This window comes from Lissotriton vulgaris, chromosome 5 (genome assembly GCF_964263255.1).
Source record: "Lissotriton vulgaris chromosome 5, aLisVul1.2, whole genome shotgun sequence".
NCBI lineage: Eukaryota > Metazoa > Chordata > Amphibia > Caudata > Salamandridae > Lissotriton > Lissotriton vulgaris.
Window position 1 is genome coordinate 284,797,923 of NC_141693.1, and position 25,514 is coordinate 284,823,436.

General features: G+C 45.8%; 1 protein-coding gene across 1 annotated transcript in view; it reads left to right on the forward strand.

Moving 5' to 3' along the window:
* The window catches only part of LOC147710710 (taste receptor type 1 member 3-like), a 126,067-nt gene that overhangs the window by 95,360 nt on the left and 5,193 nt on the right, over positions 1-25,514 (forward strand). The gene's annotated exons all lie outside the window — the stretch shown is intronic.

Below are 25,514 nucleotides of genomic sequence, written 5' to 3' on the forward strand. Positions count from 1 at the left end.
ACTACTCTACTCACTACTCACTACTCACTACTCTACTCACTACTCACTACTCACTACTCACTACTCTACTCACTACTCACTACTCTGCACTCACTACTCTACTCTACTCACTACTCATTACTCACTACTCTGCACTCACTACTCTACTCACTACTCACTACTCTGCACTCACTACTCTACTCACTACTCACTACTCTACTCACTACTCACTACTCTACTCACTATTCACTACTATACTCACTACTCTGCACTCACTACTCACTACTCTGCTCACTACTCACTACTCTACTCACTACTCACTACTCTACCCACTACTCACTACTCTGCACTCACTACTCTACTCACTACTCTACTCACTACTCACTACTCTACTCACTACTCTACTCACTACTCTACTCACTACTCACTACTCTACTCACTACTCACTACTCACTACTCTACTCACTACTCACTACTCACTACTCTGCACTCACTAATCTGCACTCACTACTCTACTCACTACTCACTACTCACTACTCCACTACTCTACTCACTACTCACTACTCACTACTCACTACTCACTACTCTACTCACTACTCTGCACTCACTACTCACTACTCACTACTCACTACTCTGCTCACTACTCTACTCACTACTCTACTCACTACTCACTACTCTACTCACTACTCACTACTCACTACTCTGCACTCACTACTCTGCACTCACTACTCTGCACTCACTACTCTACTCACTACTCACTACTCACTACTCTACTCACTACTCTACTCACTACTCACTACTCTACTCACTACTCTACTCACTACTCACTACTCACTACTCACTACTCTACTCTACTCACTACTCACTACTCACTACTCTACTCACTACTCACTACTCTACTCACTACTCACTACTCACTACTCACTACTCTACTCACTACTCTACTCACTACTCTACTCACTACTCTGCACTCACTACTCTACTCACTACTCACTACTCACTACTCTGCACTCACTACTCACTACTCACTACTCTACTCACTACTCACTACTCTACTCACTACTCTGCACTCACTACTCACTACTCTACTACTCTACTCTACTCACTACTCACTACTCTACTCACTACTCTACTCACTACTCACTACTCACTACTCTACTCACTACTCACTACTCACTACTCACTACTCTACTCACTACTCACTACTCTGCACTCACTACTCTACTCTACTCACTACTCATTACTCACTACTCTGCACTCACTACTCTACTCACTACTCACTACTCTGCACTCACTACTCTACTCACTACTCACTACTCTACTCACTACTCACTACTCTACTCACTACTCACTACTCACTACTCTACTCACTACTCACTACTCACTACTCACTACTCTGCACTCACTACTCACTACTCTACTCACTACTCACTACTCTACTCACTACTCTACTCACTACTCTGCACTCACTACTCACTACTCTACTACTCTACTCTACTCACTACTCACTACTCTACTCACTACTCACTACTCTACTCACTACTCAACTCACTACTCACTACTCACTACTCACTAGTCTACTCACTACTCACTACTCTACTCACTACTCTGAACTCACTACTCACTACTCTACTCTACTCACTACTCACTACTCTACTCACTACTCACTACTCTACTCACTACTCTACTCACTACTCACTACTCTACTCACTACTCACTACTCTACTCACTACTCACTACTCTACTCACTACTCTACTCACTACTCTGCACCCACTACTCACTACACTGCACTCACTACTCTACTCACTACTCTGCACTCACTACTCTACTCACCACTCACTACTCTACTACTCTTCACTACTCACTACTCACTACTCTACTCACTGCTCACTACTCACTACTCACTACTCACTACTCTACTCACTACTCACTACTCTACTCACTACTCTGCACTCACTACTCACTACTCTACTCTACTCACTACTCACTACTCTACTCACTACTCACTACTCTACTCACTACTCTACTCACTACTCACTACTCTACTCACTACTCACTACTCTACTCACTACTCTACTCACTACTCTACTCACTAGTCTACTCACTACTCTGCACTCACTACTCACTACTCTGCACTCACTACTCTACTCACTACTCTGCACTCACTACTCTACTCACCACTCACTACTCTACTACTCTTCACTACTCACTACTCTACTCACTACTCACTACTCTACTCACTACTCACTACTCACTACTCACTACTCTACTACTCTACTCTACTCTACTCACTACTCACTACTCTACTCACTACTCACTACTCTACTCACTACTCACTACTCTACTCACTACTCTGCACTCACTACTCTGCACTCACTACTCTACTCACTACTCTGCACTCACTACTCTACTCACTACTCACTACTCACTACTCTACTCACTACTCTGCTCACTACTCTACTACTCTACTCTACTCACTACTCACTACTCTACTCACTACTCTACTCACTACTCACTACTCTACTCACTACTCACTACTCACTACTCACTACTCTGCACTCACTACTCTGCACTCACTACCCTACTCACTACTCTACTCACTACTCACTACTCACTACTCTACTCACTACTCTACTACTCTACTCACTACTCACTACTCTACTCACTACTCACTACTCTACTCACTCACAAACCAAGGACAGAACAACCCACTGACAGCGCTTGAACACCACCAATAGCATTATCACACTCTCTCATGCCATGGGCTAGTAGTCACACTCTACCAAAACACTCTCAGACCCCTCAAAAAATAGTTTTAAAAAGCTGGCAGGTATGGTGGTAACTAAAACTCCCTCTTCGCTAATTGGTTAGATTGTGTGTGCATTATTGTGGGTGAAGGCAAGAATGAAGCAAAAGAGGATGAATAGATGAGTGATTTGAGTAACTGAATGCAGGGATTGTGAGTGTGTGGCATGCTGGGGAGTGAATCAGACCTGTTTAGTTTTCTATAGTTTGTTAGATTATATGCACCGAGCTTTTTTGCTGCACTGTCAAGATCAAAATGGAAATATGCAAACAGCTAATTTGTGGGCAGATTTAGAAATCCGAGATGGCTCAGTCGGGCACCGTATGTTCTACCGTAAGAGGTGAAATACATTAAGCCACCAGACGTATAAGCTGTTCGTAAACACATCATTTGCCACGGAGAAAAGAGGAGCAGTTAATGGTCCATGACCGTTTTCTCATTTCCTCTGTAAAAATGGCATTACTTGAGAAAAAAGCAGACTTTTTCTTCGTGGATCTGCTATTTTCACCGTGCCTAGTTTGCCAGTGGAACCGCTCCTCTCCGCCCGCGTCTAAATTGGTTTGAACAGTGAGAGAGCGGCCTGATACTGCTGAGCAAGGCCTCAGGGCCTTTGAAACGGCGTTTCTAGCTCTGCTTTTCACGAGCTCTAAACTGCGACACCATGGCATTTCAATTTTAGGCTCTGGTAAACCAATAATCTATAGTTCACTGAATGTTTCGATTGAACTCGGTGCCTGGCCCAGCCCTGGGAAGTTATTTTCCAATTAGAGCTACTTTCATGCAAAAAGGGAGTTAGATAAAAAGTCTTGATGCAATGCAATGGTGAACGCGCACGCACCATCTGCATTGCATTACACGGGCACTCTGACAACTCCTAATTAAGATTAATCACTCTGCGTGCTCGTTCGCGCACAGAATATGCCATGAAACTAACATCAATGACGGACGAAAAGTAAATATAGCCTATCACGTCAAGCCTACTAAATAGACAGCACAGCGAAGACGAATCACTAGGCAGATGCCATAAAACACTAAGGAATGTAAGGAATGTGTCTGGCCAGAGCCCTAGAGATACCTTTTTTTTTCTTTAACATTAGGATCTCGGAGCTCCGCCTCCCCTGCTGACGCAGGGTTGACGAAGGCCGAGCCCTAAAAACTGAAGCAGGTGTGTTTGACCTGCTCTTCGAGCAGCGCCAGTACTGGAGATGCCGTTCGGCCCCTGGTGAGGTAATGGATTGTTCCACACACTGCCCCCAGGCTGCATGACCTGGACAGGCGCATAGCTGCCAAAGTTTCAGATTGCCATGTGTGACATTTTCATAATTTCAATGTAATTATGAATGACATTTCAACGATTATGAGTGACATTTTGTCACGAGTAATATAAACATTAGAAATGACAACAGAGAGTGAGGCTGAGACACACATAGGTCACAGCCAGGCTGTATGTTATTATTTCAAGACTACTATGGCAGCCTCAACCCTAATAAAAACAGTTAACCCTAACTGAGCAGTCCTCCCCATTTGGCGAGTGGTGCCTATGTGCCCAGCCCTGCAGCAAGCATCAGATCACTCCAGCGCAGGCAGCCTGTCACAGAGCTAAATGATCTATTGACAGTGACACTGCTGATCAGTGCTGAAAGTAAAGTAGTTGCTGTTGGATCCAGTTTGACCGGCACATTAATGAAGGGAAAAAGGAGAGGGAGAAGGTTCCAGCCACTTCTGACAGCTCTCTGTATCCATAAGCAATGCTTCTGTGACTGCAGGTTGACAGATCCATGCTCGTACCTGTGCAGTGTGGATGCCTCAATGGTGAGGAGTGCTGCCGACTTTCTTCTGGAAGTCATAAGAGTTTGAGGTAGAACTCCATCTGGTATATAGGGAAGAGATACTATAATGTAGTTAGAGATGAGAAAACGGGGATCCCATGACAGACATCAGTACGGTGACAAGATAACCCCATGTTATCAAGGATTGCCTTGCTCCTGTTCTAGATTTTCATTCAACAACTAATCTACTGCATTCTGGTAATTGCAGTCGTGGCCCGCATTGTTTGAACTAACAGAAAATCTCAGGACTACAGCATTGTCCCTACTTACATGGAGTAATCTAATTACCTTAGACATCAGAATCAGCAGGAAAGAGTTTGGCTACCCAGTGGAGGCCTTAAAACACACCAAGACCCACCAGAGGCAGCAGACCTGATGTGTGGGAGAGTGGAGTGGAAAAAAAGTGGTATATCATCACACAATGTTCTTTTAGGGAGAAAAGCTAATATCACGACCCTAGCAAAAGGAGGATCAAGTGCAAGCAAACCCTTCCCACAGAAACACAGCTGCAGTGGTGTTTGCACTGCAGGTCTCTTGTTATGTGCAATTTTAATTGAATCGCTTGGCCCTGTTTAGGAACGCAGTATTTACAAGCGACTCAAGAATCACTAAAAGCAGCATTAGTATGAGCAAAGTACAAAGACTGATGTAGCTCACTCAGTCCTTGATATATTTATCTTATTTTTGATCTCAGTACAGCTTTTTACGTATGCTGTATACATTTCAGATAAGAGCATGTTTTAACATATTTCTGTGTTAAAAAAGTGCTCTTCTCTGAAATGTATACAGCATACGTAAAATTTAATTTAAGAGAATTAATCAAGTGTGCACAGCAATGCTGAATACCTCCGAGGGGTGCTTGCTTGTGATATGCAATGAAACTGTCTGCATGTCACAGAAAAAGAGAATAACGTAACAAAGTTTATGTACACCTCCTGGTAGAAATGAACAGTCTGGGAATGCCGAGCAAAGGCTTAGTGGCAGACCCTGTTCTCGATTTTTTAGTATTAGAAGAGACGGTCTGCACAGACTCCAGCCATTGCAATACCCAACTAACAGGTGACCCCTTGACCCACGGGCACGAGGCAGTACATGTCAAGTACAACACAGCCACCCTCAGCACTTAAACAGTTTGTAAAGATCCAGATGACCTCTGGAGTTCTGTGCACTCCACTGTAAACGCTCTCAATTGCGTGACCTGTCCTTTCAGTTTTATTAAACAAATTATAATGCGACTCGTAGATTTCAATGCAATTATGATTACCGCTGTGATCCCCTGGCCCCTCCAGCTGAGCCCGTCGCTGCACTGTCCCAAGCGCAGTCTCGCCTAAACTGTCAGCAGTGACATGATGACGCACAGGGGCCACTTGCAGGCCTCCCCGCCGGGTTATTTAGCAGCAGGGCTGGAGCAGCGCACTGCCAGGTTGCCTGTGCCATAGGAGGGAAAAGTAACAGCATTTCAGCTGTAGCAATGAACCTAATAATAGCTCTTCCAAATGAAGAAAAAAAAACATGGCACATCGTGCCCCATCGATTCCCCTCCCTTCCCCCTCCAATCCTCTGTTACCACTGAACGCCGCCCCCACCTCCCCACTCCCTCCTCACCCCCCCCCTCACCTCCCCACTCCCTCCTCACACCCCCCACCCCCCCTCCCCCCGCACGTCGTGCCCCGGACTTCGAAAACTGGGCAGCACTGAATGGCCCTTCTATCTGTTGATGTTGATTTACACACACTACTTCACAGTGAGGCGACAGTAAACAAGTAAAGGCAGTGCGGACGAGACTTCAGCATCTGTATTGCACGCAAATTTTGCGGCACTTCCTGACCTCTCTGCTTCTTTCCCCCCTAATTGGTGGAAAGTCAGTGGTGACGTTCCTACGTGCCCCAGAGTTCTCCAATCATACATCCCCGTTTAAAATGGTTGAAGACACGGGACAGTGAAAGACAAAGGTATGTAACATTTTATGGTGGAGTGCGCGCCCCCCCTGAGATGGTGCCGCGCCCCCAACAGGGGAGCGCGCCCCACAGTTTGAAGAACACTGCTTTAAAGCCTTTTGAGTTTCTACTAAAGTGACCGGCCTAAAGCATTTGAGAGAACAGTCGGTCCATATTGTGACAGCACTGGAGTTTGCGGCGATAGGTAGAGCTTCCAGGTCAGATGGTGAAAAGTTAGCGTCCATTTTTCCAATTTTCTCCTGAAAGAATCTAGCCAGTGAGTCACATAGGTCTTGGGACTCGATAGAAGATTGCTTGCATACCACGGAGTCCACAAAGTCTTTAACAATGTCGAATAAAGCTTTGGATGAGTTGTTATAGTTCTCGATTTGGTTTGCAATGTACAGACATCCTGCTGCTTTTTAGGTTTCGCTGGGGGGCGGAGCCGTAGGCTCCTCCTCCAGAGAAATCTGTAGTTTCTAGTATGGGTGACTTGAACACGCCTCTCTGCTTCATTGGCTAGCTCCATAAATGGAGGCTAGCCATTGGAACAGAGAGGCGTCCGTCAATGCCGGACCAGACACGGGGGCGTTCCCGAGATTCTTTGGCTTTTGCCGACGTCACGCGACGCCAGGAACGCCCCCGAGTCTGTTCCGGCATTGCCGGCACCTCCCTTGCTGCTCGGGTCTCCTTATTTGTTCCTAGCTGCCCCTCTCCCGCCTCCCTCGTCCTCTCCCGCCCCCCTCCCGACGTCCGTGACCTTTCCCGCCCCCCTCGTCCTCTCCCGCCCGCCCCCCTCGTCCTCTCCGAGGTTTCTTTAGCCAGCCGGCCGGCCGGCCAATCCTAGCGCGGCCGGCCGGCCGGAAGTGCCCGCCCCCCCGCCGCCCAGGGGAAGAAGGAAGACGGCGGCCCACAAGAAGTATGGCGGCCCACGCGGGGCTCCCGTGGCCTGCCTGGAGGGAGCCCCGGAAGAAGCGGAGGACGTTGCCGGGCAGGTGTTGCCGAGTAGGACAGCTGCAGCCCCGCGCCTCCGCCCACGGTGAGTGCTGTGTTGCTCGGGTGTTGCGTGGCTCCGCACGCAGGGTGCACACGGCTGCTGCAGCGGCACGGATCCCCTGAACGGTGTGAGGCTCTCTCTACCGCAGGAACTGCTCTCTGCATTGTCCACCCGGCGCTCTAAGTGGGTCTCTCTGTCTATTTTAAGCCTGAGTCCCCCAGGTGTAGGTAACATAACATTGTTTGGTATTGACGGTGCATGCAAAATACCCATGTGAAGTTCGACGCAGTGTTTACGAGAGCATTTATACCGAAGTGAAATAGGTGTAGCGGTGTAGCACAGTGTGTAGACGAAAAGAGTACGGTGCCCCATAAAGTCTTCATGTTTCCTGCCTTCGCTTTATAAGTATACCATAAGTAGTTTACGACTTTATTCTTCCTTTCCTTATGTTCCTCCATCATCCTTCCTAGACCCTGTGACCATATCTTTATTGTCTGAATCGTGTTCGTGTCATAACTATGCAGACCTCGTGTTCTCCCCCGCCCCCCTCACGCCCCCTGTGTCCTCTCCCGCCCCCTCCCGCCGTCCGTTCCTCTCCCGCCCCCCCCCGTGTCCTCGTAGGTGCTGACCCGGGAGCCGCACTGCCATAGGCTGACTCCCGGGTGCTTTGGAGGCTCGCCCGTCAGCATAGTGACTAAATAAATCGTAATTTCGATGGCCAAACCCTTCGTTCTGAAGTGCTGTTTGAATTGAAAAAGTATCATATCCCGACCATAAAACCAACCCATGATATTTCAGTAACTCCTCCTCCTACACGCCCTCACTTGTTCCACACCTCCTATTCCCCTCCGGCCCCACATTACCCTGCGCGCCTAGCCCACCCTCCTGTCACCCACCCCTCTTGCCCCACCCTCTAGTAAGCCATGCCGGGAGGGCGGTGGGTGCCGGAAGTGTTTGCAGTCTGAAGTAACAGCGACCGAGAAGGAGGTGAGGGGGAGAGGAGGGAGTGGAGCCCCGTGGGTGCAGTCCAGGTGGAGGAGGGATACGTGGCACGGGGGGGATTGTGGCCAGCACTGGCTGGAGGGGCAGCAGGGTGGGTGAACAACACTGGGGTCATAACTCTGTGCTGCACTTGGTTAGAGGGCTGCGGTGGAGGCATTTATGATCAGGATGAGGCGAAGGTGCAGGAGATGGCAGCGTCCAGGAAATGGGCATGTAAAGCGTTAGCACCGAGTTGATGACATAATGGGTGGGGGGACTCGTGAAGGCATTAGAATGAGGAGTGGAGAGGAAAGGCAAGAATGGAGCTGTAGTAGGAGAGGGCATGAGAAGTGAGCGGTATCTCGAGCAGTGTGGGTGGACTAGAAGGTAATGGGCGTTGTCACTGGAGCGGCAAGGTAGTGTTTAAAGAGAGGGGAAGTGAAATAGGTGTAGCGGTGTAGCACAGTGTGTAGACGAAAAGAGTACGGTGCCCCATAAAGTCTTCATGTTTCCTGCCTTCGCTTTATAAGTATACCATAAGTAGTTTACGACTTTATTCTTCCTTTCCTTGTTATGTTCCTCCATCATCCTTCCTAGACCCTGTGACCATATCTTTATTGTCTGAATCGTGTTCGTGTCATAACTATGCAGACCTTTAGTGCTGTTACATCTGAACTTTGACTCTCATAGTGTCCTGTGTTATTCTCTGACGCCTTTGCCTGCCAGTTTTGTACCTTCCTGTCTTCTATATTTCCTTTTGGCGTATGAATGTCCCTTTTATGGCCTTATGGTTGTCTTGTTTTTGTTGTCTGTCTCCAGTCTCTCTTTATCGTCCTGGAGATGTATTTCACAGGACTGGTCATGATGCTCCATGTGTGCCATCTAGAACCGCACACAATTCTCCAGATGAGTACTATAAAATATGCTGTGACTCATGCCCAGATCTGGACCTGATGCTCAGGCTTGGTCTCTGTACTTGGATTGTGTAAGCCTGGAGCACTGCTTATATTGGTTTATAGAGGACTTGGGGCAGTGATCCATTTTGGTGAGGAAACATGTCTCCAGAGAAGCATATACTAGTGTGACTCACTGCATAGCACCAGTACAGTTGGGCGTGACTGTATAATGAGTTCTTGTGTATTTTGATTATAGGTATATCCCCAGAACGCCATGCTGCTTGCGCATATTCCACCTGTGCATGAAGGGGCAAGCCTGGGGAGTGCCAGTGCCACATTAATCTGATAGCCACACTACATCACATGAAACGCTTTAAAGGGACATATGGAGCAGTTCCAAGGTACCAGCATGGTAAAAAACAAATAACTGCACGTCTGCCTCTTACGCTTCATCATCCAACACACTGCTACGCCTTGTGTCCCATACCATGATAACCGCACCTCAGTGGTCGTTACGCACAACATGGAAGCACTTCCCACATGGAATCAAAACCGAAAGAACAACCTTCTATCCACACTACCGACATGGTGTAGTATAGTGCTTATGAAGGCAAGCACTTCAGCGCCCCACATAAGGTGAAGTGTTTCAATTGGCAAAAGATTAGTTGGGGGATCAAGAGGCTTGGCATGAACTAAATCCACTGTTTCATTGTGCGAAAATCGAGTAATCCTAATTTCTGTTTGGCTTGGTATCTAACCCACAACGTGATGTAGGAAATATGAGCAATGGGGATAGGTTGTTGCCATTTAGACTGCGATGGGATAGGATAGTACTCGATATGGCAATACCAATAAGATTTCAAATCTGTAACTCTATTTAAATGTTTGATTTTTCGACACACTGCAAAAGCATGTGTTTGATACTGTTCTTGTAGTAGCTGTCAGCTGAGCAGAACACATTTTTGGTTTGTATTTTTATTTTTGTAGTTCATAGTATTTCTATTGGATTTTTTTTAGCATGGAGATAGTTTGTCGAGGTCTTGATGCTGTAACAGGAGCATGTATTATTTTACCATCATTTCTATTTATGTTGGGTGACGTGCGTTGTTAAAAGAGTGACAAGAGGGCTAAAGACGTGTTTGCCCGTGTTTGGTGAAAAAGGCTAGATGGATATCTCGACGGGATGCACCCATAATTCAAGGTATTCACGTATATTCTAGCCTGGCATTGTAAGTGTTTTTGGTGACTTAAGAAGACTACAGCGCTGCTTCGCAGTCTGAGGCGCTAACTCGACCTCACGGACTCCGCGGCCCCACCGCCCGCCCCTCCTTCGGGGAAGGCGCGAGTGGTTTTGCTGTGAGTCCCTAGAGCAGGAAGTCAGATTGTGGTTTTCTTGCAAGCTTGCAACACTTCCCTTTTTAGGTTTCGCTGGGGAACGGAGCCGTTAGGCTCCGCCTCCAGAGAAATCTTATGTTTCTTAGTGTGTACTCTTAGTCCCTCCCTCTGTTTCATTGGCTAGCTCCATAAATGGAGGCTAGCCATTGGAACAGAGAGGCGTCCGTCGTGGCCGGAGGAGACACGGGGGCGTTCCCGAGATTCTTTGGCTTTTGCCGACGTCACGCGACGCCGGGAACGCCCCCGAATCCATCGACACGTGTTTGGTGCAGACTGAAGGTTTGTGAGCCTTCCCCGAGCAGAGCGCACTAAAATAACCTGTGTGCAGCTTCACCACCGCGAGCCGGGATCAGTAAACCCCCGACGAAGGGCCCCGTACCTTGCTGGTACCAACGCGACCGAAAACGAGCCCGCTGCTCTCCGATTGGACGGGAGAGCCGAGCCCCCTCACCAAACGCCGCCACATCTTTCCCTCTCAGCTTTCTTTCTTCCCTCTTACAGTTTCGGTTTCTCTCGTTCTCTCACTCTCTCTCCCCTCCTGCCGTCTCTTTTCCTCTCACCCCTCCTCTTTCCTCGCTCAATCTGTGCCCCTCGTGTCTGCTCTCTCTGGTCACCAGAAGAGACAGCGCCTCCCACCGCCGCAAAAACGCCCGCCATAGAAAGAGCGCAAGGGACAGGAAACGAATAAACAAGGGAAGGAAAGACACACAACCAAGAGTGGAACACTTAAAGCTGCTCCAGAGAGGGGGAGCCGAGCAGGTCCGCCTGGAAATGTACATGTGTAGAGACACTTCCTCGGGAAGGTCCCCCCTCCCCCCGATCAGACCCTTTCAATTATTCAATAGCTAGAGCAGACCAAGTGACTGCCAGGTGCAATACATCAGGCTTAGGAAGGGCTTTCATTAGATTCGGAGAGATTCACGCTGCTCTCTCCCTCCATCCCTCCGCCCTCACTCCTGTGTGGGTGGCTCTGTGTGTGTGTGGGTGGCTCTGTGTGTGTGTGCGTGTGGGTGCAAATGCAATAGGTCTCACATTTGCGAAAGATTAAGCTATTGGCATTGTAAATGACAATGCCATTTATTTATCTGTTTTCAAAACCAACACATAAATAAAAAAAATTGTCATTTACAATGACAATAGCTCTAACTTTTGCAAAGGCGAAACCGTTGCATTGTAAATGCTTGTTGATTACGGTGGTAGGCTGTCAAAGCCGATTTAAAGAGCAGTTTCGACTGGGGGGTTTTACTTCGTCGCCAAAGTCTCTCCAGTCTTTTACAGGAAGACATTTCCTGGCTAAGCTCAGTGGTAAACCATTGAGCTGAGCGTCGATTTAAGGTGTGTCTGGATTTTTTTTTCATTGGAATAATTACATCCAGTGCCTTTATCAGCCCTTCGTGAAATCCTGTCAGTATATTAGCCTTACCCTGAGCCTCTAACGGTGGAAGCGTCTGAAATACTACCTCAAAGGCCTGCGGGGTGAGCTTGTTCCAGGGCCGCTGCACGGTTAAGCATCTACTGGCAGGCTGACCATTTGGTACCCGTAGGGGAGGGGGTGACATAAACTTAATCATCGAGTGGCCGGTCCAGACAAGAGGCCAAGGAGGGTCATACTTAAGCGAGTCAATATTGGTGAATATTAAGTCAAGTGTATGACCCCCATTATGAGTGGGTCCTTGTATTCTTTGGAGGAGTCCCAACTGCTCCATATCAATAAGGAGCTTATTTACCTCTGGGAGTGAATGCAGTTCCCCGTGAAAATAAAATCACCTAGCACCAGGAACTTGCTAGCTGCAAGGGCGTGTGTGGCTATCAAATCTACCAATCTGTCAGTAAAACCTGTTTTCGGGTCAGGCGGCCGATACACTAAGGCTCCCGTCCAGCTCTCAGAAGCTGAGAAGGTTACTTTGAAAATGCCAAGTTCCAAATCATCGTCTAGTAGGGATTTTATCCAAGAGATGTTAATATGCTTTTTAAATGCAATGGCAATTCCTCCACCCGTTTTTCCCACCCTGTCCAGGTGCATGAATTTATAATTGTCTGGGATAGCTATATTAATAATCGGGTGGTTGGTGGGGGTCAGCCAAGTTTCAGTAAAAAAGCAGATTTCAGGAGAATGTGAATTTATCATGTCCCAAATTTCGAAAGGGTGTCTGGCTAAGGATCGAACATTACAAAGAATATAAGTTAAACCCTCTGAAAGAGCGGTCCTAAATGGGTGCGTTAGTGGAACGTGGCTAATGAGTAGATCACCCTGAAAGGTGCAGCCTCTACATGCTACCGGCCCTTCTAACTGCTCAGGTAGCTTTTTTGGGCAGTTTAGCGTATCCCCGTGAGTGTCAGAGGCTTTCCTCCGGATAGCCTGGAGTTCAGCTGAGGAGTAGACTGGCCCTCTTGGGGGGGTCGAATCTGCCAAAGGACAGATAGGGGTTGTAGCCCCTAGCCCCGGCATGCCGCGGACGGGCGCAGACGGGCTTACTTTTGGCGCACCTTCGGTGCGCCAAAGGCACACCCACTGCCCGCATCCGCTGCGCGGAGGCATAGCCGTCTTTCTTCTATAGTGACGCAGAGCGCGTCAGCTGACTAGACCCGCCCCCCCCAATGCCCCGCCTGCGAGGTGGGCATGGAGAGTGTCAGCAGCCTCAGCAGCGATGTAGCGATGTAGTCTCCGCGCCTAGTCGGCGGAGCCAAAGGATTCCTGCTTTCAAGTTTAGGTAGGTTTATTTAAAAAGTGAATAAAATGCCAACAATCAGAGATTTCAATTTTAAAATTATCAATGAGCAAAAGTCCTAACTCCCGGCTTTCCGCCTCAGGAGTCTACTGAGTCTCTCTCTCTCTCACACACAGTCTCTCTCTCTTTTTCTCAGCAAATTAGCCCTCAGGCTCACATTTGACCTGAGGCACACTCACTCTTCCCTAGGCAGTTTTCTGCAAAGCTCTGAAGAGCTACTCTGCACTTGCTGATACCAGAGACAAACTTTTAAAGATGATTGCACAGCTGCTGAGGCCATCACAACTGCAAACTGATGCCCATAAATTACCTGGACCCAAACTCTTGCTCAGAAGCCAGCGTCCAGAGCTACGAATACCGAGTACCACTGCTGCACAGTCTTGTTTTCACCTCATGCCTCTTTTATCCACCACCAGACCCTATGCGCCCCTTTACCTTACTCTTGCAGGTTATTTTTCAATCCTGCTTTCTCTGTTTGTGACTGTTTTTCTTCTGTCTATTCCTTTTTCTTTCGCCCTTTGGTGTTTTTTTCTCTCGTGCTGTGAGTAAAAGACTGAAGAGGGAAAATAAGTGCCAGTCCCCAAAAAAGAGTGCCGGTAAGCCCCAACTGCAACCACCGGCTCAAATGAAGCACTGTTATCCGATGATCTCATTTAGAGACTGCTCTAAACATACAGGCAGTCACAAACTGTAGCCAGTATGTGTTCCTGGTGCTGCCTGCAGCTCTCTCATCTTCCCACTGAGGTTTCAGGTCTCCCTTTGAGAGCACTCGCTCATTTAGTAACTGGCGGTGATGGGGTGGAGGATCCAACTACTTGCCCGAACTGAGGAACAGCAGGCACATGTGTTGTCATGTTCCAAGGCCATATCACCTGCATGCACAATGACTATTTTTTAGGAAGATGGTGCTCCAGGTAAGAAGATCTCATGAGGCCTGTTGACATAAGCTTTCTCACCCCCCACATTGTACCTTTGTTCTCAAGTAGAATCTGTTGCAGCAACATTGGATAACTTTCTAAGGGGCATGAAAATGTTAAAGACACCATGAAGAGATCCAAAAATTAAAACTTTGCAATGGCTGTAACAATGCTCAACGTTCGTTTTAATCCACATACAAAAACAGAATATGACTCTTTTCTACTAAGACAAGCCTGAGAGGATGGAAACATTGATGATAAATTTACACTTGTAAATTTACTCACACTCACTCTTACACTTTGTAGTAATGTTACTATGTTTAGCTATTCACCTCTTCCCTTTGAAACCAGGGGGTGAAGCCAAATTTACAAGTGTAAAGTTATATTAGTATCTTTTCACCTGTAGGCGGAGGTCTCCCTATGGTAAATTATAGGGAAAAGTACAAACGTTTTTTTTAACTTAGGACGAATAAAAAAAAACATTACAGCACTATTAACTTAAAAGTATATTAAACAATAATTAGTTTGAATATTTAATTAATGCATAAGTATATTTTTTTAAATCTTACCTATGGTAAACATTGATTTTCATGTAATACATATTAAAAATTACTAAAAGTTATGCTTTCACCTTTCCTATCCTTCTTGTTCTTAGCAAACGACGTCACGTGGTGTTGGCTAAATATATGTGTCAAAACACCTCAAAATGTGACTATAAAAAACGCGATTGGCTAACCCTGTAACAGAAATGAAATGTCTTTGCTTATAAAATTCATAAAATACTTTGAAATAAAAAAATCTTTAAATTGATCACAAACATTTAAAGTAATTAGGCTAAATGTAGTTTTACATTTTATAAAGGTTTACAAACTATGATAAAAAATCTTGCATTTTTAAATTACATATAGTTTTGTTTAACATTAACTAAAATGTATAAATAGTTTAAAAGTTGAAATATTCTATTTAACATTATTTCTCTTGTCGTTTTAAAGGCCCGTCTTTAATGTTTCCTCTGGGAGTGTGTTGCAGGAATTAAGAGTAGCCATGTGTCAGCTTCAGACTCACTCCAGGTCTGAGCTGGAACACATTTATAACCGTATAGCTGTTGTGCTTTCTTTGTGGCTGTAGTTCCTTTAGAAGTGCATGTTGCAACTAGTAATGGGCTTATCATTTTGTGGGTGGGTGTATGGCTTACCCTAAACCCCTCCTTAGCCTTCTCTAAACCCTTTCTTATCCTCCCCTTAATCCCTAAAATTTTGTTTAGGTATGCCGCCATTCTCTTCCTAACACTCCTGTTTAACAATAAAAGAGAGGCGTACATGTGTGGTGATCTAAGTAATCAGGCAGAGATGTCCATATAGAAAAGACAGGGCACCTCCTCAAGTAGTTTGTAAACAGCATTTTATATTACATGAGTAGTAATTGTTCATGCCTGCATATTATCCAAATATCCTCTTGAGGTATAAAACCATTCTTATTAAGAGCATGACAAAGTCTGAACCACCCATATTGTAGATTCATTCATAGCAATAAAAGTGAGAGAAGAACCCACAGACTTGGTGAGCTGAATACCGGTAATTAACAGCATATCATGTGGTAGTTTTAAGATTGAGAAGGAGCTATCCGCGATGCCCACTCTTTCCCTCATTATCTGCTTCCTTCATTAAGCCCTTAGGCGTGAAAATCTGCACAGATCCTATAATACACTGTAACCCGGCTTTAATAGGGGTTTGAAAGTTTATTTGCAAACAATGTTGCTCTTTAGGTCGAGCCTAGCGCAGCGCATGCGCTACACTAGGAAAACGACCTCGTGCAATCGCTTCAGCATTCCTAAAAGCTTGTGCATGTGGGGTTCACACGCCATTGGCCTTTGCGTCTGGCTTTAGTACGCAATTGGTCAAAGGCATGTGGAGGTCCCAGCTTCTTGTGAAATGTTTACTCCCAGAGCGTTTTGCTCTCAGGAGCCAGCAGCGCGCGCAGGGGGCATCTGGTTTTACTTAGCGCGCCTGCGCTTGTCTCCCGAGAGCAAAACGCTCTGGGAGTAAACTTTTCACAAGAAGCTGGGAGGTGATATTTCACTGCCTCTGCTGCGGGTATACTGTGAGACAGCACATGAACCTACACTGACACATTTACATATATTTTTTGAACGTGCCTGTGATATTTCACTGTCCTTTAGTCCTGTTGCCTACATTTACAAATACAACCATGTGACATGTACTAGGACACCCTTCACCTGAGGCAGCCTGCCAAGGACAAGTACCACTGTAGGTCCAGCTTTGCCTTTTGCCACTGCCAGCCATCCTCTACTGGGGCACTCCTCCCCACAGACGCCTCATGCCTGCTCTGTGCCACTGTCCGTCACACGCTCTGTGCCGGGGCATGCGGTCCAAGGATGTACCTCGCGTCAGAGCTCGCGCTCTCCTCTGCTAAATGTTCAGCAGTGGGTGGGGCACCCCGACTGCATGGCTCACGCTTATTCTGCCATGTACAGTGCCTGCTCGGTGCCACTGTCAGATGCTCTGTGCCAGGGATCAGAACATGTGTCACTGCAAGGCCTGTACTGGCCTTTATCACTGCCAGGCGTCCTGAAGTGGGACATCCATACAAGGGCACGTATCACTGCAGGGCCTGCTCTGACCTTTATCACTGCTGTGCACCCTTTACTGGGATATCCCTCTACGGGCACGTGCCACTGCAGGGCCTGCTCTTTACCTTTGCCAGGTATCCTATACTGGGACACACCTCTAAGTACCCGTCTCACTTCGGGGCCGGCTGCGCCTCTTAGCACAGCCATGCGGTTTGTGCTGGACATCCCTGGCTGTACGGGCCTGCTCTGCCTTTCATCACTGCCAGGCGTCCTGGGCTGCAGCATCTCCCCCAAGGACACGCCTCACTGCTGAGCCTGCTCTGCTTCATGCTACAGCCGCGCACCTATGCTGAGGTACCCGTCGGATGCCCACACATGCTCTGTTGTGTGTTATTGGCACACGCTTAGAGTGGGCTCACTCTTCTGAGAGCACGTTTCGCTGCAGGGCCTGCACCCTCAGATGCCTACGAATGCCCCGTTCTGTGTTATTGGCACAGGCGTTAAGCCGGTACACTCCACCATGTAGGGCTCACCCCGCACCCCCTCGGATGCCCAATAATGCCCCGTTCTGCGTTATTGGCACGAGCTTTGAGCTGGTACACTCCTCTGCGTAGGGCCCGCCACACCCCCTCGGATGCCCAGGAATGCTCTGTTATTGGCACGCGCTCGGATAGGGGTCGCTTCTCCAAGGACACACCTGCCACTGCCTCTTAGCTGTGCACGAGTACTGCACCTCTCACTGCCGAGCACTGCTTGCTCATGGGTGCTCCACCAGCAGCACGCGTATCTTATGCGAATCCTTCCGCTATCCAGGGTCCCAACTCAATGCACCCCTCCTCTATCTTCCGATACTGCCCTGACCTTCATTTATACGGCACATAGCTCCCTGAACAGCCTGCTCAACAACCTAGCAGTGCCAGGAGCTGAGGAGAACTACATGCACTGCACAAGGACGTATCTTACTGCACAACCTGTTCGGTGCCTGGCACATTAATCCTATTTTTCTTCCTGAGAAATGACCTATGTCCCTTAGAGCCACAGACTCGGGGATGGCCTTATCGTCGTAAGCACCGGAATTTACATTTTCTTACACATTGTTTACACATATATCTCCATAAACCTCTATTGCCCTAAATGTATTTCTCGAGTTGGAGCGCATGCGAGTCGATTGTGACTAGTCTGATTATCTGATTTTGGCAGCTGTGTTTAGGATAAGTGTTTTTGGGATGAGAAAATTGCACATTTATAGCGACTGCCAGTAGCACAGTGGAAACAAGGACAAGCATTGTATGAATTTGGGGACTTGGCACATTCTACATAACATGTATTATTCACTCTGTCTGACATTTAGTTGGGGCCTGAAATTGAACAATCTATAGGGTGCAAGGAATATTGGTTGGGACATATATAAGGCATAGACCCTATCCTCGTTCCTTTTTCATCTGGTAGTGGGGCATCCCCCTGACCGAAATTAAAAGCTATGGTAACTACCGCCTTCCCAGTGCTTCATTCTGAGACATTTTACCAGCTAAAATCTGGTGATACTTTTGAGCTAGAACGGGCGTAAAAATCAGGGAGTTAAAGTGGAGGTAAGGTGCAGTAATGTGCGATTTCCGCTGCAGTTTCTATTTCCAAGGACACACTCAAAGTCGGAAGAGGATGTGGCTTAATAGATAGAGTGGTCCACTTTGAAGCTGGGGAACCAGGTTCCATTCTGGGCAAATCACTTAATCTCCCCGTGCCTAAAATGAATGTGTCCGTCTGTAATACAAGTGGTGCTCATGTAAAGCGTTCTGATACCCTCGGGTCAATTCGTGCTATACAAAACTGCAAAAAAAATTTAATGATAAAGGACCAGATGTAGGTGGCCAAATAAAGATCGCTGAAATTCACATTTGCGATCGCTATTTGGCTGCGAGCAATGTAGGTGAGTTTAAACCTACTAGCAAAATAAGGAATCGCATTTAAGGAATCTCTAATTGTGATCCCCTAAATGCAATGTAAGTAGCACAAAAGAAAGTGCACTTTAGCCTTAAGGAATCACTAGTTACCACCAACTTCAAGTTGGTGGTAATTAGCAATTTCCTTTAAAAAAACACTTTTTGCTTTTTCAAAGTGCCATGTGGCACATATTCATGCCATTAGGGCATGTATGTGCACGACATGTGCCCACATGCACATTTCAGGGGTGTAACAGGGTGTCCTTTTGACACTCTGGCACCCTTGGAATAGCTCCCGTTATTTGCGATTCTTTAATAGCGAATCGCAAATAGTGAATATCTTCCCATTAATTCCTATGGCCCTCCTAGCCCATAGGAATGAATGGGTAGGTATTCCTAATTAGTGAATCTCAATTTGCGATTCGTTATAAAGGAATATTAAGGAATCGCTAATATTTTAGCGATTCCTCCCTACATTCAATTTTGCAAGTCCTTAATAGCGAATCAGTAAAATTTGCTATTAAGGATTCGCAAATTTTATTTTACCCTACATCTGGACCATAAACACTTGCCAAAATTACGGATACCCGTAGGAGGAATATTTTACTCGGTATTCCTAAAATTCTTGGAAGCAAAAAAGGTCTGCTGTGGAGACAGCTCAGTGGTTTAAGCTAGGATCGCAGCATCTGTGTCAAGTGCCCGAGTTTGCACCATGAATTATTATTTTAGTTATTTGAAGCGTTGTGGGCATCTGTTTGGAATTCGGAACACATTGCTTCCTATTAAAGATGGCAGGGAATGCACTGATTTTTAACTATCTGTGAATAGGACACCGAAGGCTGCAAAAACCTGCACTTATTGCTGAGTGCTACGTTCGCGTGCGTTTCCTGGGTTTTCATATTTTAGAAGTGGTTTATGTTCACTGAAATCGTATCTGGTCCAGGAGGGATTACTAATTTGCGAGTTTACAGGACACCTTCCTGTCTCTGGGAGAGCTGATGTCAGAACGCACAACCATCCAAACACCGCACATCTTTATCCCTGCCGACTCTTCTCTGTAAAACAAGAAACTGAAAACAAAGTGTTTCCTGCCTGACACGATCTTGTCCCAGCGGGAGTGTTTTGCTTCTCTTCCTAAGACCCAGTCCCCTTTTTTAGGTCGAGCCTAATCAGCGCAGCTAAAATTTGCAGCATTGAAAGGACCAAAAAAAAGACATTATTTATTGTTAATGCTTTTTTTAATATGGTCGGTAAGTTGTATATAATGCTTTCTTGGTCATATATAAGGTAACAAACATGCTTCTGACACTTCTTTATTATAACTTTTCAGCATCTGTACAGCACAGCTTAAAGACATAGGCAAAGTCAATATCTCTGGCTAAACACTTATAAGGACCCAAAGGCGAGACCTATTGGCTATGCCAATGCTTGTTTTTATACTTGGACGGAGTCAATCTCTCCACAATATTTACAACAACAAAAGAATATTCTTCGGTACAGTACAAATATAGCAAAAATCAAGCGTAACCATCTGCATGTATGCAATGTTATCTGCTACGTGCTCTCCAACAAAGGGATTATTCCAAATCCATTAAATGTCTGGGAATCGCAGTTAACAAAATTGTTCAAAAGTTGAATATATGAATTACTAAGTTTTGTTAAGTACAATTTCTAAATGAAAAGATTTATATTTTAGTAGACAAATTGTTTAATTTGATTTAAAATATTATTGAGCAAAATGCACATTTTTCCATGTCCTCCCGGTGCATCTAAAATCCTTAATACTTCATAACCTAAATTGTTGGCCCAGGAACAATTTTTTAGGTAAGCAAGAGCTGGTGCATCAGTCTACAAAAGCTTAAAAGGGTATTCAATCTAGTAGGATGGACACACCAGCTATGAGGAATTACGATATAATGTCTTCAGTGAAATATTTAACTTAGGCTACTATTTAGTGTCGTTGCTGGTCTTTTAATAGTGTTATTATAAAAATGATTGGCAGCAGATGATGTAGCATTGTGAATTTGGCTAGATTTAGGAGCTCCGATTTCTTGAAAAATGGGCAAGTTCTGGTGCTTCAATATTTTTACACATTTACAGATGACATTAGCTGGGAACGTTTGAAGGTATGGACTTCCTTTGGAAGAAACATAATCTCCCTCCGAGATGGCTGTTGAGAATTGGGAAAATAGGGAAATTGTTGAACTCTCCTAGGCACAGGACAGGGTTTTTTTTACTTTTTCTGCACTTCAGGAGCATTTCAGTGTGTTTTTTTTTCTTTTAATAATGGACTGGAATACAAATAACAGAAGAGGAATGAAGCTTCCTGGATACGCACATGATACCAAGTGCCAACAAGTTAAGGAGAATTCAGAACAAAACCATGTGTCAATTATACCTTACCCCGGAAAGAGTGCACATGAATGGTGGCAAGTTCCCTCAATATGCACTTGATTCAGGCAGGCTTCTGAGTCTTGGAATCACATGATTTTTTTTGGTCCATGATTGGAGAAATTTGGGGACAAAGTTTTCTTCCAAGTTAGCAATAGCATCTGGATTACAATCCCACCAGAGAAAAGATGTACTTACATTTGGGATGCTGCAGCTATTCTAGCAATTCAAAGAAAATCAGACTATTTGGCTTTTAAGGGATCCCTAGTAGCAAGTTCTGTAATCACTTAGGACCTGATTATGCGTTTGGCGGTCCTGGAGTGGGCCTCCACGCCAGCGCCCTACTCCAAGACTGCCGAACCCATATGCAGACCGCCCACAGTATTCCGAGTAGAATCCTGGTGGGCGGTCCTGTAGCGGTGGTCCCATGGAGGTTCCTTTTAAAAGGCTTGTATGTAAGCCTTAGAAAGGCACCGCCATGGAACCGCCACAGCGTGTTCCAGCACGGTATGGCCTGTGCAGTCCCTGCCCTGCTGGAACTGGGGGTGAAAACAGACAGGGGGCACAACATGTACCCCCATGCATGCACCCCAGTGCAAAGAGGTCCCAGTGGTGCCTGTAGGGGCCCCTTAGTTTCCTCACTCCCACACTTTTCATGGCAAACTCACCGAAATGAAAACTGTGGCGTGAGTAAACTCATAATGTACTTGCCGGTGCTGTAGAGGCACCGCCAAGCATATTATGGGTCTCAGACAGCTGCAAGAATGCCAGAAGCGGCCCTATAGCAGTCCAACCACATAACTCGTAATGTGGTCACCGGTCCGCCAGTGCGGCAATAGCCGAACTGCCACCATTGGTTTGGCACGGTCTCGCGGTCTCTCTCTCTCTCTCTCTCTCTCTCTCTCTCTCTTTCTCTCTCTCTTTCTCTCTCTCTCTCGTCAAAAATGTGGAGGAAGCCAGAGAAAGGATTGAGAAGTACCACATGGATGAGTTATAAACTTTAGCCATACCAATAACGCTACTTCTGCACACTATAGACCTTGACCCTGATTTGAACTCCACCTTTACCCTAATCTCCAGACCCTTACCACTGACCCTAAATGTATCCCCTAAACCTTAACTCTACTCCCTCTTCTATTCTTTACAACTTATATGGCTTGCTTTCTGTGAAGTTCAGTGGAATACTGCTGGCCTTATTTATGAGACATTGCAACACTTTTGCGCAGCTTGTGCGTCACTTTTTGCGATGCACAGGTGGCAATAAAGAATGTGCTATGTTGCGCCCTATTTACAAAGTGACGCATCTAGGCTGATGCCTCACTTTGTAAACCCCTGTGCTACATTATACCTGCGTCAGGTATAATGTATGCAGGGTGGGCCTTCCCCCGCATCCAAGCCTCATAGAAGTGGTCCATTGAAATCTATAAGATTTCACTGTGCCACTTCTAGGATGCCATTGCGTCAAATCTTTACGCCTGCCTCACAGCAGGGGTAAGGTTGACTCAGTGCTATATTCATAGCCCTTTCCCTGCATTGCTGGAGTTGGTCATGCTTCCGACACAACTCCAGCAATGCGTCAGTTTTGCACCGACAGATACGTCAGTAATACTAATAATCTAGTAATTCGAATGAGTAATTCTAATAATCTGTCATTCCTTGCGACATGATGCGTCATACAGTAAATATGACGCATCAGTCATGTCGCAAGGAGGGCGCATTGAGAAGGGACATATTGCTGTTTTCATGCAGGTATGCGTCACTTCTCACAAATAAGGCCCTGAATCTTTTCATTAAATTTGGTGCTTTGAATGAAAGCCATCTCTAGGGTGACCACCCGTACAGATGCTCCAGACCCAAAGGCATCATGATTATCTTTCGATGGTACAATGCCAACAAAACAGATGCTGAAGATAATGTCATCTATCTTAGTTCAAGTTTGGGGATTTCCTTCATTCATTGGCCGGCACATAAATAGATGTAAGTAATAATCTGGTAATTGAATAGTACAACTCAAATGATTGTAAAACTTCACCATCTTCATCCTTTGTAAATCTCTGCTTGAGTGTGGTGAACTCAGTTTACGAAATCCGCTGTTACACATTCCGTTCTAATCTACAGTCCATTGACTTCGGCATCGTGCACAAAATGATTGAGCCACACCCCTTGAACAGCTGGACTGTCCTATTCTGGTTTTCATGCCCTTCCCTGGTGCCCTTTTGTGCTGCCATACTCAGGCCGCGTAAAAGGCTCCACTTCGAAAAACTGCATTTGCAGCCAAGCTTGGTCCCATAGCACACACCTCCAAGGGTTTGTTTAGGATGTGTGAGTTCTGATGGAATGATTGGGATCACTTATTTCTAAAAACTGAAGTAAGACACCAGACCCTCCCAGTCTCTACATGAACAGGAATTCCTGGCTCCCCCCCATACCCCTTTTGGGACTTCCAGGTCTTTTCCCATCTAAAGCACATGGGGGACATCCCACCCCAGAAGGATAGTCACCATCTAGGCCATGTGTTTTACTGTGAATTCTCAACATATGATCAAAACTGTGTTGGAATAAGATTTTTCGCGTTGGTGGTTTATTACATCTGTATGCTTTCTCTGAAACATCAGTTGACCATGCATCAGTGCTTAATTTGAGCCACAGGTTTGCGGTACTCAGCACCATCGCTTAATAATGAACACCGGCACTTATAGAGCGAACTCTAGCCAGAGGTATTGGAGCATGGACACATTCATTTTTTGTAAGCACAGGAGTTCTGTTTTAGGCCGCGCTAACAGGAGAAATGGGCTGGTGCAAGCTGCCTCCTAACGAGAGACCCTGCACTTTTTATTTTTACAAATTAACCACTGCCATATATACAGCAGAATACAATAGTATATGGTATTCTTTTATGAGAAAATGCTGGGCGAACTGTTTGCTACTGGGCATAGCCACTTCGGTCTGGGAAAATTTTGAAACACACTCCCTGGACTGGTACTTCCTACTCGTGGGGGTGTGGTTTGTATGGGGCTAAAAGTCAAGGATGGACAAAGTCAGTTCAATAAACAAGCAAAGGCAAAGCCAATTGGTCTCACCTATGAGAGCTATTGGATTTGGCAATGTTGTGTAGCCATGGAGTACAGCAACGTAACTGCTTTGCAGTGTAGCCAAAACAAATTTTAAAAAGCACTATTATGTAGTCAAGGCTAGTGCACTTTTTTTAAAGCGCATTAGCGCTGGATGCATCATAGTCTCTTTTTTAATTACTATTTTTAGCCGTGCTGCTCATCGGCCACATTGCTATACAGCATGGCTACAAGGCATTGCCAAAGTCAGCAATGCCCATGCTGTACAACAGGAACAAAAAGGCAATAGCAGAGCAAGTAGTCTCAATGGCAAGATCGATTTGCTTTGCCATTTCTTGTTAGGTCTCGGCACAACACCTCGGTAATTACGAGAAAACCAGTTAATCTCCCCTTGCATGACAAAGATGAATTACCATGTCATTTAGCAAAAAATCCTGTAACAGAAAAATCCTATGACATAAAGAAAGCAATTGTGCCCATGTTCATGTCTTAGTGAATGTACATTTGGAAGCAGATAACATCTGTTGTCACAATAAAAACAGATAACATCTTCTGGAACAATAAACATCCATTTGAAAGGAGAAAACGGCTTCTTTGAAGTGTGTGTGTGGCATCGTAAAACATACCCACAAATGGCAAGAGGTTCAACAAGGACAACAGGAAAATAAAAAATAAAAATGATACCACAATCACAAATAACGCGCTCAGAAGAAAGAAAGCAATCAAGCTGAAGCGATCAGTACTTGGTCCAACGAAAAGGAGAGGAAGTAAAGCCAGCACGCACTGGCCAATTAGAATGTAGCAAGTAAGAGTGACAGTGAAGCCAATGAATGTTAAGCAGTAGGCGGGCTGCAAGCCCCTTGTTGTATACAATATCTCCTGCAAGTGGGAGGGCATGCAGTGGAAGCGTTGTCGCTGGCGAGACCTCAGAAAATGTTTAAATAAACATGTGAAATTACTAAAAGAATGGTTTGTACAAAGTATGTTTTTCCATATACTGAGTGTAACCTAAAGTGCTTTCTTTATTGATAATACCATAAATATTCATTTTTTTC